The sequence below is a fragment of the Chelmon rostratus genome, chromosome 19 (genome assembly GCF_017976325.1).
Source record: "Chelmon rostratus isolate fCheRos1 chromosome 19, fCheRos1.pri, whole genome shotgun sequence".
In the NCBI taxonomy this organism is placed as follows: domain Eukaryota; kingdom Metazoa; phylum Chordata; class Actinopteri; order Chaetodontiformes; family Chaetodontidae; genus Chelmon; species Chelmon rostratus.
The window spans coordinates 9,306,044-9,321,380 of record NC_055676.1 but is presented as its reverse complement, the minus strand read 5'-3'; the positions used below and the strand labels follow the sequence as shown (position 1 = coordinate 9,321,380).

The window sequence follows — 15,337 nt, the reverse complement described above, 5'->3', positions numbered from 1 at the left end:
TTCTGCAAATGCAGTGTGTCAGCTTGTCTAGCCTATATTTTTAGCTCTCCCCGGTGCATAAGGTTTATTATAGCATGTGCTTTGGAAAGGGCTGAGCGACTTCTCATTGCGACATCATGTGACGTGTCATAGTCATGCTGCTACCCACTTTGCACCAGCTTGTGTTGTGGATAATGGTTGATGATGCATTTTAGTACATTTATTTAGCCTTAAACTAGGGTACAGTACAGTATGTTTTCTGTTGGGTATATTACGGTTCTTGCATCTGTGAAAATGGTTATTTTTGTGTCTATGTTTATGTCAGTGATCCCCTGGGTGTCTGCTTTGGCCCATGGCCCTATTTTTCTATATATTAAGGATTCATTTAGCATTCCGGTTTCTTTGTATCTCTCTCTGTGACTCACTTCTCTCATCTTGACTTTGCGGAGAATCGTATTTGGCTGGCCTGTGGGGACAAACCACTCGCTGCTGTTTTAAATTGACAGGCCCCTGGACCTTCAGCTCCTGACCCTGGTATTGGGAGTTTGTCCCATTGATGAATGGCTGCTCGTGGGCTAAAATGCCCCTTGTGAACCTGCGCGCAATGCTGAATCATAAGGAGTTGGCTGTATATCGACCGGCCTCAGGGAGTGGTCCCCATCCTCTGAAATCCATCAGACCAGCAATGGCAGATTGCGGCCGAGGACAATGCAATTATCCTCCTATGGTGGCGTGTGAAGATGATTTCGTGGTTCTGGTTTTATAAATGGTGATTGTCTTTCTTAATGTCATATGGACTTAAAAATATTAATGTCATCTCTGCTACATTTCATTCTGAGTATAACCTTTAAAATACCAGTGTAGCAGGTTTAATAACTTCAAGAAAAAGAGGCACGATCAAGTCTCATTCTCTCAAGGCAGCGCTTGATACCGCTATTGTTAATACAGCTGCTGTATCATTGTTTATTTTTAGAAGCAGTAGTCATAGTGGTGGTTGTGAACTCACAATAACAGCTTGATGTAGCCATGCCCTCCTGTGATCTTGTCCTGTAGTTCATCTTGCCTTCGTCCTCTTTGACTTTTCCTCCTTCATCCTCAATCAGCCCCTCTGCGCCCCCATCCCTCTCTCAGCATATCCCTTACTGGTATGACTCTACACCCACTGCGTGATTAGTGATGGCCTGCTGTCACTAACACAGACATGTACAGTGGAGCCAGTGTGCTGTGCTCATGTCAGAACAGCTACAGCTGCCACATATATGCCCAGACACACATAAGATATGCAAACACGTTTTGTTTATTGATATTATTTGTGCTTATAGACATACAAATTACGGTGATTTCTCTCTTTAAAACAGCATGTCCTCCACTCTTTAAAGGATTGAAGATACAGAATATTTTCAGACTTTGGGTCCTTTCTTTTCTCCGTCTCCATTTTTCCCTATTCAAATAACTCAGATTTATTATGAAAGATCTGAAAATAGCATCAAACCAATTAGGTGCACACTGTTTGCATATTAGTAATATGCAATATGATAGTGAAAGCTTGTATCAGTTCATGTTTGTGTTTGGATGTTAAACTGCATGTAATGAGACATGAAGAAGAATGATGCGATTGATCAGGCAAATAATTACATGTCCATGTGTTGTTCAGGTGGTCCATGACATGCACAGATGTATTTTCAAAAAACAGAATCTGATATACGCTCTCTCACGAAAGAGAAGCCATCCATCATTGTAGGTCCGTCCCCCACATTGACAAGATGATTTCCATCCCCAGCCGTGCTTAAAGCTTGCTCGGGGGTTTGCTTTTAGAGCTAGTTTTCATGTCAGATATCGCTGGTTTGCATTTACGTTGGGAGAGAAACACTTATGCACAAGTGTGGAACATTTTGAGAGAGAAAAGCGTGAGCAGCGAGGTCATGGCTCAAGAACTGGACACCTCTTGACCACCGTTCATATGGAGGCCCTGCCGCTTGGCTTGCGTCTGTTGCATGAGCCGCACGCTGGGAGCAGTGAGCTGACAAGTGTGTTTTTCGTGTGTTTGTCGGAGTCTTTACATCCTGCAGTGAGGAACATATGTCAGTTTCTGTGACCGCCTGTTGGCAGCAGGCTGAAGATGATACATGTTACAGTGTTTGTCCAAGCTGCAGTGTCTGCACACATGAATTGAGCCCACAGGTGCGCGCTCGTGACTTCAGATGCACGTGCATTAACATACAGGTTAAGACTGCGTGCGTGTGTGTGTGTATTTCTCTCGTGCCTGTCCGTGTGCTTGTGTGAGTTAGTGCGTGTCAGCTTGGGAGCCCTCTACAGTCCTGATTCATGACACGGGTGATTTGGTAGTCAGTCAGTCAACGTCACGATTGGGCAGCGGCTCCTGCCCCCCGCTCCGAGCCCCCTACGCCTCTCAGCACATCCATCTCTTCCTCTCAGGCTGCGATCTCAGATACTCTGACATCTAACATCCAACTCTGCCTTCAACTACTGAGTCATACTGCAGTGACCTTACAGTCACTTCCATGTTGAGTTTTGTTGTTAACTTACTTGCCGGTATCTAATCCAGTCGTCATTTGGTTTATCATAGTTATGCTTGTCATGTTTGTGCTAATTTTTCAATTCAAGGCACTGCACATTTTGTTTTTACGTTTTTCTGGGTTGTTTGTTTTCTGTATTGTATATTTTTTATTATATGACAAATATCTCGATATAATTGTGCAACTTGATTGTTTTACCCCCTTTTATCCATTTTGTTCAGTAATAGATACACACGCGACTATTTTGCCATACTGGTGAAGACATAGTGGAGGACATGTGTCTGGGTGTATCTTTTATAGAAACAAGCTTTTCTAAAGAAAGAATGTACCTTGACAATCTTCACGCATGCTTTACACACACATACAGATACACAGATATTCATGAATCAGTCCGGCTGAGTGGCAATGAAACAGGGAGCATCGTACTACTCTTTGAGGTCTCTAGTGTTACGTTTACAGATGTATGTTTGAACAACATTCTTCTAAAGGCATGGGTTTTATTGTATTTTATTCAGAATATAGGTTTACTGAGATCATACAGTTATGGAGGAACATAAATAATTAACACTGTATCAAAAATTAAACACTGAACTCTTTGTTCGCACTGAGCTTCATAATAGCTAGAACACACACACACGTGATACTGGTCTACACACATTTTATTTTTGAAGCTTTTGAAATAAGATCATTCATAAATTAAGTGCAATAGGATGGTTGCTAGCATATTGTGCATGCACTTAAGAAGCATTTCCAGGACTACAACTACCAAATACAATAAGATAATGAAGATATTTTCTAGCAGTGAAAATATGCCTGTGCAAATGTGTACGTAAGATTTTGTGAAGCTACAGTAAAATATCCTCAGACTGGAGGTACCAAAGCCCAAGAGCAACGGCAGCAGCCTCGGTCTTGGCCTGAGATCACCTCAAAATGAACAGATGACAGATGGATGGGGGAGGATGGAACGATAAACTGACAGCGCTGAAACAAGAAGTGTTACAACAGTGTGTCAACCACTGAGACGGTGGCACAGAGAGGCCTTTCTTTCCCATGTATGTGTGAATTCAAAAGAGAAGACAAGGAAGAGAATTAGTCGTTATGATGACAGTTTCATTGTCCTTATCTTAACGGCCCAGACTGATACACGGCACCTGATTGAAGGTTGAAGTCCTCCGTTTCAAGTGTCTGCTTCCCCACCAGCTCCAGAGGTGCTGCTTTGTGTCTGAACATGACCTCTGACCTCTTACTGCGGGGGGAGGACAAGTGAAAAAGAAAATCTCCCTGCAGGGATTCATTGCTCTAAAAGATCCATCTCCCCCATCACACACAGACAGGCTGCGTTAACGTGACTCCTCTCACAGCCGGCTTTCAGCCTCCCCTCTCTCCATCTTTCCCACTTGCACCTGACCTCTGCTCCTCTATATCACTGAGGAAAAGTCACACAGTCCACACGAATGCATTCATTTCTGATTTGGCCTTTCAGCCGCAGTAACGCCAGCATTTTCAACCACCAAAGACGCATCTTTGTGGACAGCCTCGAAGGTGAGAAGCTGGAAAACAGTCTGAGGCTGTTTTCTAACATGCCATCTTTATTCTTATGTGATCTCAGGTGTCCACAGTGCTATTCAGATTCTCCTCTTAGCTTCTCCACGTTCACCCGTCCTCTGTCTCCTTTCCTCTCACTCATTCATTCCCCCATTACCCTTTTATGTCCTTTATGTCTTCCTCTATTTGGAAGGAAATAAAGACCCTCCCACCTTCTCTTCTATATGTCCCTCCTATCTTCCTCTTCCTTCCCATCCATCATGTGCTCCTCCCTCTGCTGCCTGCTCCCTCCCGTCTTTGTGATTGTATATTGGCCCGATGGGAGGTGCTGCAGTCATTGACCATGTGCAGTGGAGTGCTTTGCATTAGTTATGCACACATGACTTTCAGACATAGTGGCTCCCCATCTTCCTATCTTCTTCCTTTCTTCCTTTTTACCTCTTCCCTTTTCTGTTGTTGCAGTTGCAGCATATGCACCATTTATGAGCTGCTGCCCCCCCCTCCCCTTTCAGAAAGGACTTTTAATCCATTTAAAATGCAGCTTTCCTTATGTTGAACCCAACGTTTGTTTATTTTGTTCCTAAATCAAATATTAACAACAATGATACATGTCGTGTTACAAAGATTGATATGCCTGATTTATATATGCCTGTTAAGTATACAGTTACAGCCTGCAGCCAGTTAGCTTAGCTTAACACAAAGACTGGAAGCAGGAGGACACTAGCTGTTCACCATTTAACAGGATATACTTTGTTTGTTTAATGCGCACCGAAACTGATTCTCAGAAATGACAATTTGTTGTCTCACCAGGGGTTGTGATGAAATTTCTTGGCAACAGACAGCAACTTCTTGGAGTCTCTAAAGCCCCCCAAAAAAGGGCAAATTGCCATTTTTGCATGAACATCACATGTTCAGAGAGCTTCATAGGTGCTGATGCAGGCCTCCAGAGTGCAACCTTTGAGTCAGTGCTACAAGATATCCCACCACAGAAAAAGCAACAGAAAACAAAGAGAAAAAAGTCACAAAAGAAAGCAAAACACTTCTGTCCATGCTCAGACACCCCCTCTCTCCCTCTATCTTATCAACATGAGCTCTCTCTCTCTCTCTCTCTCCCTCTCCCTCCCTCTCTCGGGAGGACTGTACATTTAAACGTGATTAAATTAATACTCTGCTAAACCACCATATTTTAGAGCAAGCTCTAATTGCCAGATCTATTTTATAGACGTGTCACAGTACACCAGCAGTAATAGCAGTCACCTCATGAACTCTCTCAAGGGGTCTGTTTGAAATCTTCCTCTAAAACACCTCAATGTTTTCATATGTGAGAGAGTCTGCATGGCAAAAAAATCCAATAATGAACTGATACATTTGATAATAAAAGGATAAAAGCAAAGCAAATCTTCTTTCCCACTACAAATAAAAAAACACTATAGTTTTAACACTAACACTTTTTTATCAACTGATGGTTTCCAGAGTAGCTGGTTTTAGGAGGTACCGTGGTATTGATCTTGTCACCTAACTCTCTGCCAGATATTGGGCAAAAAGCATATTTTCAAAAAAGTCTAAGTTTTGCTTTAAATTAGAGTTTTAGGTGTAAAGTGTGGCAGTTTATAATGGATGCCTGCAAAGCCGGTGCTTCCATCTGAACTGCCTGGTGTTCCAAATGAGGATTTTAAAAGTGAGACACTCAGCGCTTCCTTGTGCCAGCACACATTCAAGGTCAGTCACATCATGTCCAGGGTGATCACATACAGCTGAAATCAACTTCTAAATCATACTGCACTTGTTTCATAGCGCCTACCTCTTAAAGCTGATTGGGCAATCACAGACAGCTTCGTTCCAAGCAAAGTTAATGTTGCTCTGGCCAATCAGCCCGAAACCTCTTAGCACATCGCTTCAGGGGAAAATTACAAGGAGGAGTGCTCAAGCACCTGGTAAAAATAGTCCTCGTCCAAAAATGTTCCAGACTACCTGCTGCTGTTCATGTAAATGCACCTCTTCAGTGGAGAATGGATGCTGCAGTTCTCTTCCCCACTGTGGATTTTTTTTTTTATTTGTTTTCCATGTTTCATGCACAAACCTAAACTAAACCTAACTTTAAAACAGTACACAGATTTTATTAAACATTTCTCCAGCAACAAAGAGATGTTTTTCATTTGTTTAATCGTCGGCTTTTTTTACAATATCGTAACAATGTATTGGGAATATAGACTTCTTCATAGCGAACCTTTTTTAATGTCTTAGCAGAAGCAGCAAAGGTGTAACATTAGTAATGACTATATGCTATTTATGTGCTCTGGTTTCAGGGTGTGGTGTTGCGTGCTGGATCACTGGGACACTTAGTGGAACTGAGTCATCATTAAAGTTATTAGTAACACCTGTGCGTGTCCTGCAGGTCAAAGTATCTGAAATGATGAACAGGGTCTATGGTCTTTGCTTGCTTTTTTGTGATATTTCTATTGATCACATTAATTGTCAGAATTTTTATTATTTTATTTTATTTAAACTACTCTCTAACAGTGGACAAACAGTGACTACTCTCTCTTCCTCTTCCTCTCACTGCGTTTTCTTTGCCATGTTGCCATTATGTTACTTCAACAGTAGAAGATTTAGAGAAGTCTCAAGTCAAGTGTGAGGCTTGGTATCGAGCCGATCCCAGCATAGTTTAAATGATCAGTATCAGCTAAAATAAAGCTGAACAGATTCCAACCCTTTAACTTGAATTCCGTCAGTAACTTGATGATAAGCCAAAATGAAACTTGGCTGTTGTCAGCTTTGTTTGCTCTCTGCAGCCAGTGTCTGTACTCAGTGACTGATTCCCTCTCGCTCTGTGAAGCCACTTTACAATCGCCAGCGTTTCCGTGGCTCCAACGACTGCAGCAGAGTGATGTGTCTTCCCTCCAGCTGATCGCTTCACATCAATTTCAGGAGTCTTTTTCTCTCGGTTGAACTTTTATTCATATCAATAATTTAATCTCATCTATTTAATTTTGAACTGGGGCCTTCGGTATTTGGATAAAAAAAAAAAACTCATGAAAAATAAGGTGTGTCAGATTTCGTGAGCTACAGCTGTGTCTAATACATTTCGGTAAGTGTAAGTATTGAAAGATACCTGAAAGACTCGGATCAGAATAAACCAAAAAAACTTGATTGAGACATCCCTACATTCATGGCGTTTTGCTGTGATTGATACTTTGAAATACTAAAAGCAGTTTTCACAACTGGATCTTGAGACGCAGTGACCAGCAGCTGATCCATCCACCCAGAGAAAGACAGTTTGTGGAGTTAATGACTCAGTTCCAAAATTTCATTTCCTGCGTGTTATTAAAATGCACCCTCAGATGTCGGCTGCGCTGGCACGGAACTTGACTGTTGTTTTCGGACACTGAGGCAGGGCAGGAAGCCCAGAATGTCAGCACTGAGTTATGACGTCAGGAGCAGACTCTGAGGGACAGCTCTACCCAGCATGCTTTGCCAGTAGTATTTCTGCAGTGCTCATAAATATTGAACTGTTATGAAAAGGGAGAGAGGGGGCAGACTGAGGGAGAGGGAGAAAGAGAGAGGTTGCACGAAGCTGCGAGATAAGCAAGAGGGAGAGAGGGTGAAGGAGTAATGACAAGAAATGAGTGGTCATGATGTGTGGCGGAGAAAATGAAGAAGTGCTTGTGAATTCAGGAGTTCACCCTGTGGCACATTTCTTTATTGTCCCTCACAGTTTCTCTCTCTTGTGGCTCATTTCTTTTCTGTGCTGCAGGCAGAAGTGCTCAAAACACAAACTGAGTAGTAAAGCAAAAAGGAAATCATGGAGCGGGCCCTGGTCACATCTTAGAAAGGCAATGAAAATGTGCAGTAAAGAAGGTGTATTTCTTTCCGTGTGCATCCGGGGGATTATCCTCAGGCGACAGCAGATTATAAAGTAAGACTTAAGACTGAGAAAGTTAAATGGAAGAATAATAAATTATGTAGCTTTAGGGGAGGAAGAAAAAGTGTTTATTTTAGGCTGCTTCACACTAAAAGAGTTCAGCACTGATTCTTCTAATACGCTCATTGATCACTGAAACACGTCTTTCAGTATTTTGAAGCTTCCTGACACATGTAATCATTCGAAATAGTTTTCACATTGTATCACAAATCATTTTGTATTAAGTATCGCTTTTTATCCCTGAATGTCATCATCAATGCAGAGAGCAAGACATTTAATATTAATCATGTACACGTGCACAAAGTGTGCATAAATGCATGTGTGTGTGCAGTAGTTGTCTCTCTTCTCATACTCTCTCGCTATTTCTTTGTGGGTTTGTGTGTGTTAATGTGTGTACGGTACTAGCATTATCCTTACATTTCTGTATTGATAGAATAAAAGTAATTGAGCAGTATAAGTGCACAATGTGTGTGTGTGTGTGTGTGTGTATGTATATGTATATATATATATATATTACTAAGGAAAAGCATGCTCTGATTGTAATGGGTTGCAGAAGCAGTGGCCTGACAGAGGCTATAAATATTTCAGATGCTCTGTTTTAGCACCGGGATAGAGAAGACAACAGGAAGATCCTCGTTTTGATGTGTCTCATCGTTGTTTCACAAGCAAAAAGGAATTTTGGTGCGCTGCAAAATATCTTCATCTCAACAATGATTTAATCTTTTACTCGAGCTTGTTTTTATTTTTAAGATGAAGCGCAGCTAAACCTCAGATGAGCAGCCTTTTGTTGATACGGAGCTGGTTGCACAAAGATTTGTTAGACTGGTCTGCTGTGTTAAGCCAGTTTTACTCATAGACTACTTTGCTTCCAACCAATGTTGGTTTGCCATCACACTTATGTAGTGCACCTCAGAACTGAACTCAGTGAGAGATGATAGAAGGCACACAGATACATCATCTACTGTATACAGGCTTTGTTTGGCACCTGCGCTGTTGTTTGTGCTGCTGTGCACTCAATGCACTCTGGATTATCTCTGGATTGTGATTGGTTTGGTTTGAATGCACACAAGTGTATGCAGTCTGTACTGTACGAGTTCTGCTCTGCAGGATTAGCGTGAGGATTTGGACTGGATCGAACATCTTTATGAACATCTCTCATTAGAGAGCTCCGTGCAGTTGATTGACTTGCATGTAACCTTATCTGAAGTCTCACTGTTTGTTAGGCGGGAGTCACGAGCAAAGTCTCTCTCAATTTGGAGAGCTTCAAAAAGCGACACTGTAAAAAGTGTCTCTCTTAACTAGTTATTTATTTTTAAGTCTTGCAAGTTGCAAAAAGAAAGTCCCTGAAAAAATGGTGATCAAATGTCTTTATATGTACAGTAAATGTTTTTTCAGTCATATTTCGAACATGTGTGCTACTACCCGTATTGAATCACTTGAATTCTGTGTCTTGTGTCTATGAGTATGTGCAGTCCTATATATGTACTTGTGGAATGCCATCTCACACCCACACCCTCTTACCATCCATCCATCCATCCATCCATCCATCCATCAATATTGGATCAACTCCCAGTTTGTAGAGCCTGCTGGACTCTATTGATTTTTCATTCTCAGGGCTATGAGTTCATCTTGCCCGGCATAGACGTGGTCTTGAAATGATCTACACTTCCCTCAACAGAGGGATAAAATTATAACTGCTCATTTGTAAAGAGACTTCTATCATTTGTATGTTGCATCTTTTTAACACAATTCGGTGTTTTATTCACAAAAGGATACTGAAAATGTTCTAAAATACACGCAGAATATAGATTAGATGAACTCAGTTATTGATGCTTTCACACCCAAAAGTCAGAACCACTCTTTTTGTTTGACCAAGGCTCGGCTGTTTGATCCGAACTGTGGTCCAGGGAAGGTTTGTGGAGGACGGACAATATTCCTCCAGTTCCTGTCCAAACTGAAGGGCTCAGGATACAGGGTGTAGTATGTGAAAATGGCAACAGACAGTGGTCAAGATCAGGTAGTTCATTGTGATTATACTAATCAGTGGTTTTTATTAACTTTATAGTGTTCCTATAAAGTTAACTTTATTTAACTCTAGGAATATAGTATTAACTTTATAGTGTTCCTATAAAGTTAATATTTTACCGTTAGAGGCCCAAGTCAAAGGAATTGGGGAATTGCTTAAAGAGTTGTGGAACCAAGTGGGAAAGAAGAAAAGCTGGCAGTCATATTAGAAGTAATCAATTAGATAACTTGTTTTAAAGTGTTCTGCTGTTGCACTGTACAGTTTTCAGCAGCCAGGTTTTGGGGATGCTGTCCCACGAGAGAATCCAATGATGAAACAATGAGCTCTCCTGGTGCTGAACGTTGCTTTATTCTTACTGACACACCTAGATTAACTCATGTGCACACACATCTGTTTTCACTTCTTTTTTTTTTTGTACTCGTGCTCATGACTGTGAGATAGACTCGACAGCACGGGCCTGCGAGGCTTCTTCTTCGTTGTTTCCCGCTGTCAGAGCCTGCAAATCATGTGCGCCGTAGCTTTGTGCGTAAATCTACCCTCAACTCCACTCCTCCACATTGTTACATTCTGTGTCTGGCCCTATTTTACGTGTGTGCGCGAGTTCATTTGAGATTCTATCTTTTGTGGTAGAAGTGGGTCTTTGTTTAAACCCATGAGGGTTCATTACTGTGATCCATCTCCCTCCCTGTTGGTGCCAACACTAACATACTGTGGCATCTATGCAGCTATTTTTAGTTTGGGTTTGTGTGTGTGTGTGTGTGTTTGTGTGTGTGTGTGTGTGTGTCTGTAGGTAATTTGTCTTCATATGCATTGTTTTCCAGCCTTATGTGAATGAGTTTCTTGTTTATGCTTGCAATGACAAACGGCCGCCATCTACGCTTGTAATCTGTGACTGTCCACCAGCATTCATCATAATGCACCCAAAATATGCTGCGTCAGTTCACTTCGTAAGACAAACATGCAGGCTGCTACCTACTATACCAGCCAGATCTCTCTGTAGAGACCAATTTGTGTTAGACAGGATGTAAAGACATTGTTACGTCTTGCTCTCGTTTCTTTGTTTTTTCTCACTTTCCTGTTTGCATCCCTTCTCGCCCCTCTTGTCTGCCTTTCCTTTCCCCCCCAACTGTCTTGTTAATGATGTTGACAGTGAAAAAAACAGTTTGGGGCTTTCTACATACACTCATTCATGACACCTGGGTGTTTTGTTTGCAGCAGAAAATATGACTGTTAGTTTTAAACAGACATACAGACATAGAAATACGTAATAGTTATAGGTTTAAGCTGTTGTATTTTGGAGATCCCATGGCTAAATACGATTATTGTTAGCTGCACAGTAGTAGTAAGTTACCTGTTTTAAATTGAATTGAAAGAATGAGGATATGAAGATTATTTATTTTTTAAGTGCATTTTACAAGAAATGATCACCATGTGGATGAAAGAGGCATGCTGCAAGTCAAAATGTTGCTGCATCTTATTAAAAAGTCTAATCTTTAAGCATGTGCTTACAGGGTCCCAGCACGATGCAAGGTTTAGACAGAGCTCAAAAATCTTGAAGGATAGGTGAGGACCTGACCACCCTATATAGTGCCTATGGTGTGGTTGTAGTAGGAGGCATTTCTATGATCACCTACAAAGTAACTGTGTGCAGGAGAAGAGATGCATGTTGAACTGTGAGAAGAAGTCTCAACTTGAAGTGACACATGGACTTGTTTCAAAATGTGAAGTGACAGGAGCTGTCACTACAATAAGTACACGTAGCCATTGTTCTGCCAATGACTTCAGTCAGAGAAGACCCGCAGTACAGAAAACCCTCAAATGCCTCCAGGATCGAGACTTCGTGATGTTCAGAGATTCAGCGTCTGTATATTCCCCTCTCCCAAAGTCCTGACTGCCTAGAGAACAGTCCTGAAACATTCCAGTATAAATGTTTATTTAACCAATTTGTCAGATCATTGAATCAGTCACACGTAGAATTAACGACAGCTTATATAACAGCTTATGTTTTGATTCAGCCACCCTGTTTTCTGTGTGACTCAGCGCTATCATACGTTTCTTAAATGCAGTGAGGTGTTACTCATCTTTTAAGGTCAGTTACTATCAATCTGAGTTGCTCTCACTCGTAGTAGACCATTTGTGTGTGTTTGTGTGCCAATTATAGAAGAGCACAGATACAACAAATCAGCTGCTTGAACCATTTATGCCTTGAATTTCCACATGTGGTTGCAGCTTCAACGTTCTCTGCCTCGGTGTTAATGTCTGAACTCTCCACCCCTTCTGACTTTGGACTTGTCCACATGATTATTTTTGTCTCAGCATGAAATATATGAGTCTGTGGTTCACTGTGAAGATATTTAATCAGATTTGTGTGGGTTCGCCACACTGACACACAGAAATGAAAGGCGACGTGCAACACGCACAAGCCACAAGGACAACAGGATAATGAAGTAAAAGAAGCAAAGACAATGATGGACTGAGTGCATGTTGCAGTGATTCATTCAACATTTGACATATTTCCTACATATGGAAGTTATATTTTAATCTTTCATTACATTTGAAATTTATGCTGTATGTATACATGTGCATGTTAAAAACAGCGTTTTCTTTCTCTGAAATCTGGCCTGCTGACAAAAGTAATCACTGATGGTATAATAGCTTTAAAGGTTGCAATAAACAGTACAACAGTGAGTGTATATGTATATGTGAAGTGTCTTCTCATGAAACATTTATCATACATGCTAATCCCCATAAAAAGCTTCTTTAAAATTTAGCTACAGAGCTATAATTTCAAGTCAGAATAAACTTCATAACCTGCGTGGCAATACATCTGGGTGACGCTAAATATATTCCGAATCGGTGACACGTTGCTCATTTCAACCAGTTCACATGTTGCTTTTTTTTTTGTTTGTATGTCTGCCACTGTCTCAGTGTTGTCTTGGCTGGTGTGTGTTGTCTTCTAGGCTCATGTGGTTCAGCGCTGACTTGTCCATCAGGTCCATCAGTTTCGACTCTTTGAATATGCCATTCTCCTTAATGAGGCCACGTTCATATATGTTATTGTAAACACAGACCATTATGTTTATATTTACGATCGTCTAGATTAGCCAGCATGTGTGTTCACACCGATGGTATATACATATGTTTTTCTGTTATTCTCTGAGTTAGTCATTACCTGAAGATCCTGTCTCTTTCTTGGCATATAGTGGAAGTTATGGTTGAATCACAAACTGCACACTGACCTCAGTTGTTTTTTGGTCATGGCCACTAAAACTGCAGCCTGTGAAAGCTTAATAGCTTTATTTTAAAATACAGTCATTCTCAAACTTAAAAAATGAAAATTTGAAATCTGACGCTGAGATGCAAACGTACTTTAGGGCACAGAGGTCTTCTGAGGTAAACATTGTCCATTAAGAGAGTGTGGCATTACATATCAAAAAAGGCCTGCACAGCAGCGGATCACATTGGTGACTGTGAATCAGCCTGACAAGCCATCAGTGTATCTCCTCTGTTACATACAGGAAATTCTTAATTACAGCAATCACCTGAGGCAGCAGACTCAAGGATATAGAGTGACTTCATGTCAACTTTCAGGTCCTTTTGGAGCAAAAATCGCATCACAAAGCAGCAATCATTCAATTTAACACTCCTTCCAAACTTTTTTACTCAGGCTGATTTCATCCTGTTTGATATGAGGCACCTGTTAAACAGAGGAAACAAGCAAACAAATTTGAAAGTAATTAAGTGATAAGTCATAAGTAACTAAACGCTAAAACAAAAGAAATTGTGATGGTAGATTTGTACAGTACTGAGAGGTTTCACTAATCTGATTATTTTCTGTAATTGGCGCCATGATTAGACATAAAGTGAACTGCTAGGATTGGATGTAGGATTGGATTGGATGTCTAATCTGTGATAGAGAGATGCATGAAAGGAAGGAGGGTAAAAAAAAAAAAAGAGGGAGAGGGAGAGCAGGGAGGAAAATGGATTCCAGCCTGACAGCAACATGAACTCAAGCTGGTATAGAACGAATTACTGTAAGGTGCTGCAAGATTTTTCATTTTCTGCTAAATATGGTCAGCTCTCAGCTCATGCTGTTGTTGCCTTCACACACACACACACACACACACACACACACACACACACACACATACAAAGGGACCAGCGGTCATTAACAAACTCATGTCGCAGATGATTGATGCTGATAGTGAACTGGTTCACGAAGGTGGTGGAGTCATAGGGAAGAAGAGGAGGGCTGCAGATGGAGAGGGTGATCAGTAATACAGGGCGTACCATGAACACATCATAGAACAGGAGAAGAGAAACATGAAAGGAGTACACGATGAAATGTGATATGGCTTTAGGCTGTAGAATCACAGTCAAAACACACCATAACAAATGAGGAACTCTGCATAATGTGACAGACACCGAAAACATCCAGTACCAACAATGTGGGTTGTTAAGCTGGAGAGTCTCTTGTCAGTGACTGTTTGAAGTTCAGTCTCTCAGCCTCAGTCATGTCTAAGCTTTCTCAAAGCAAAGAGATGAGTAAGTGACACATCACATTCCTACCCAGACACTTAGTGGTGTGCTGCAGGAAGAGACTAGAAAGAAAGAAAAGGCTTTAAAAGGACACTGTTGGATATCAGCCAAACTTGTGTAATATTTTCAATATAAGCGAATATACTTGTAAGTCAGTTTTCAACCAATATCAGCTTTTTATTCACTCCTACACTGGCTTGAGAAAAGGAAAAAAAGGTTTAGTGGCAGGACCACACACTCGTTCTAATAAAAGATTGCTTATATTGTTTACTTAAAGGAAGATAATTAACAATTGTTTTGTTTTTAGTAAACAGGGAGACAGAGCATGTGGGCAGTCAAATGAAAAGTGATGGAAATTATTTCTTTCTCAGAAGGAAATCCTGAGATGTTAATATTAATGATGATAATAATGGGAATAAATTGAAAGGACAAGCATGGCGTTGAGTGAAAATAGGCCTGGTGAGCGGATAGGGAGAAGGCCGTGGACAGTCTAAATAATCTTGTTTGTCAGATGGTTCACAGAAACACTGGCTCCCGATGCAGATAAGTGATGTGAGGAGAACGGAAAATGAAACGTCTCAGTCGTTTGAAAAAGGGCAGGCATGTCTTTCAGCACTTCGTGTAATTAAACCACTTGAGAATGACAGCTCGAACAGATCCATCACTTTGCAGATGACAGGGCCGGAGAGAGGGCGAAGAGCGCAGTATTTCCTCTTCAGGGCGTCGGAAGCATCTCATTTGTGCAGGTCATCCGTATTACACCATTGGCTGATGAATGGATTCGGAGGT

The 15,337-nt window shown here is 41.1% G+C and overlaps 1 protein-coding gene across 3 annotated transcripts in view; it reads left to right on the top strand.

Annotated features, from left to right (window-relative positions):
• The window catches only part of ank1b (ankyrin 1, erythrocytic b), a 66,691-nt gene that overhangs the window by 15,748 nt on the left and 35,606 nt on the right, over positions 1–15,337 (top strand). The window lies entirely within an intron of this gene.